Source organism: Podarcis melisellensis, assembly GCF_964234715.1.
Source record: "Podarcis melisellensis genome assembly, chromosome: 11".
NCBI classification, from domain to species: Eukaryota; Metazoa; Chordata; class Lepidosauria; order Squamata; family Lacertidae; genus Podarcis; species Podarcis melisellensis.
The window spans coordinates 34254854-34257860 of record NC_138543.1 but is presented as its reverse complement, the minus strand read 5'-3'; positions in this window follow the sequence as shown (position 1 = coordinate 34257860).

Here is a 3007-nt window from a genome sequence, read left to right as displayed (position 1 = left end):
GGGGTGTCTTGGCTGGCCCCCACCACAACACGTGCTCTCTTTTAATGAGAACACGCTTTTTTGGCATGATGGGTCCAAACTCACAAATTACACTATCCATTAAATAGTGTTTCTCAAAATCCTGGGCAGCACTGGGCACTCCCCACTAGTTTATTATATTGATGTTGTGTTTTGGGGATGTGCAACTTCGTATATTTTTAGAAGGTTCAGCTTTACAATTGTTTTTATAGACGTTTCATTGACATCACACTTAACTGTAAGGCTGACTTTTTTTTGTTCTTGGCTCTTTTCTGTGGCTCTTTTTGACCCTTTCTACTGTGTTAAGACTTGCACATTTCCTCTGTAGGGAGACTTGTGTGTTGTGCCCACAACTGGGAGTACACAACCTCTTCCCATGCTGGAGATGATGATGATGAAGAAGAAGAGTTTGGATTTGATATCCCGCTTTATCACTACGAGAAGGAGTCTCAAAGCGGCTAACATTCTCCTTTCCCTTCCTCCCCCACAACAAACACTCTGTGAGGTGAGCGAGGCTGAGAGACTTCAAAGAAGTGTGACTAGCCCAAGGTCACCCAGCAGCTGCATGTGGAGGAGCGGAGACGCGAACCCGGTTCACCAGATTACGAGTCTACCGCTTTTAACCACTACACCACACTGGCACTGGCAGATGCACCCATGTCACATGTTCACACCACATGGTGGTCTCAAGGGGACATGACATGGGGGAAGACAAGGGAGGAGAGGGTGTTAAGTGAATCTGCCGGTCTTTCTTGTCGAAAGTACATCACACAGGAGCTGCAAAAGCCAAGGCTTGCAACAAGGATGATCTGGTAAATCTTAGCCATTCTATTGCTGCTTCTTTAAAAATAACAGCACCCTGATAGCATAGATTTCCCAACAGTCACAGCATAATGAGTATGGGTTAAAAAAATGGACAGGTGGTTGATGTTCAGTGTAATGTTTTGGTCCCAGCAGAATCAGGACAGGCCCAGCTAAGCAGAGCAGCCAGAAGGTGGAACACAAATTCAACAGGCTAAGCCCAACCTCAGGAGGTTTGCAACACAAATCTTCAGGCTCTAATCCATCTTCTCTGTGTTGCGTATAACCACACAGATGCATCTCTAGGAAGAGAGTAACTGAAACTCAAGCCCAGGAGTGAATAAGGGACAGATGCACATAAGCAAAACCTTTCTTTTAATTTTTCACTAGACAGTTCCTGCTGGATAAGCAGTCTGCATTGCCCCAACACGTAAGTTTAGCTGAAGACAGAATGGAAGGAAGCTTCATTCAGCAAGGTGCTGCTTTTGCACCCAAAACCATTCTACAAATAAGGTGCCTACAGAAGACATAAATGTGTTAACACACGAGCATTTAAAAAGCATCTTCGTTATTACAGCAATGGTTAGAGTGATGGGAAATCAGCCAGTTGTATATAAATGGCGCCCCGGGCAATCAAGTGAAAATGTGTTGCTGTGAACTGAGCTATTATGGTTTGCATCAAGATAAAAGATGAAAGATTACATCAGCTTGTCACTCGTTAAAATCAAACAGGATGATGACTTCACCGCTCTCCTGCCAGCTCACATTTGCCCTTGATCCAAAGTTCCTGACTGATTAGTGTTTCTGAGGATCAAACCTGCACCACTAAAACCCCAATGCCTGGGAAGTTCCTCTGAAGTAGAGCAGTAACAACATCTGGAAAGAAAGGGTGATGAGGCAGGAAGACAGCAAGTTGAGTCAGTGATGAAATTTAATCTGCATGAAGTCAGGTATTGAACATCAGGAGCACATCTACTGCAGATGGCTCAAAACCTGAAGGAAACAGACTTGGACTAGGAGTGAAGCTTGCTCACTTTAGATCTGCTTATACCTGAACACACCCCGCGATAGTGATCAGAGGCCCTTCGATGTGACTCTCCTCTGAGGGAGGCTTGGAGAATGGGCTTTTTCAGTGGTGGCCCTCTGTCTATGGAATGCTCTCCCCAGGAAACATGCCTGGCCCCATCATTGCCCTCCTTGTTCCCTTCTTCCCTGCTGGGGGTGGGGTGCCATTTTGTGGTTTGCCTCTGGTTGCAGAATGTCTTGGGCTGGTACATGGGAATGGGATCAGAAGGGGGAAAGGATTTCTCCTGTTTCCCCCCTGTCCTGTGTACGTCTCTTCTTGGTCCTGAGGATAGCATTGCACCATAACAGGCAGTCAATGCAAAGCCTTCCAGTAAACACTGCTGCCATCCAACTTCCATTCATTTCAATGGGTCTTTTATATGGTTCCTAGTGTTGAGTACACAGGTTTGGAGTCAGCAGTGCTCAGCATGGATGGAAAGATACTTCACCTTCTGCCAGGGAAGTCCCCAGTTTCCAACTCTCCTCCTTCCCGCCTCCAAGCTGCAATCTTCCATTTCATGTCCGTGGCTTTTCTGGATGGAGATGACAGGAAAGGAGAATCTGACCACAAATTCTCAGATCTAAGCCCTAGAATATGCTCATGATTCCATTTCCTTCCCTGTCAACTGAAAATATTACCCAATATTCTCTGCACACCTGCAAACACCTGATATAGTGTCTTTTAAAATTCCTTAGACTGGGGAAACCTGTCTGTTATTTAACATTGACTCCTTTTCCTTTTTAATTTTTTTTTAAAGACTATCAGATGCTTGCAGGTGTCTGGAGGATGCTGAGCAAGGTTTTGAATGCCAAGGTTTTAAAGAAAGAATCACAGTGAATCTTTTTGCCTTTCAATTCCATGAGCCAAAAGAATTTGTTACTCTTCCAGTGCTAATCATTAGTGATGGCGGAGAAAGTCAGTTCAGTTTGCAATGTACTGTGAACTTAACAAATCCACACTTCTTGAAACGATATGCGAACCAAATTGCAGCTAGTCATTGAAATCCACACTTTCCTGACTGTTGTGGTGCAGTTTTTCATCCACCAAAGGAGGGCAAAATGCACATATTAAGAGAAAGTGTGCACCAGAATGCATAGCATATACAAAAATGCACCATGTTAG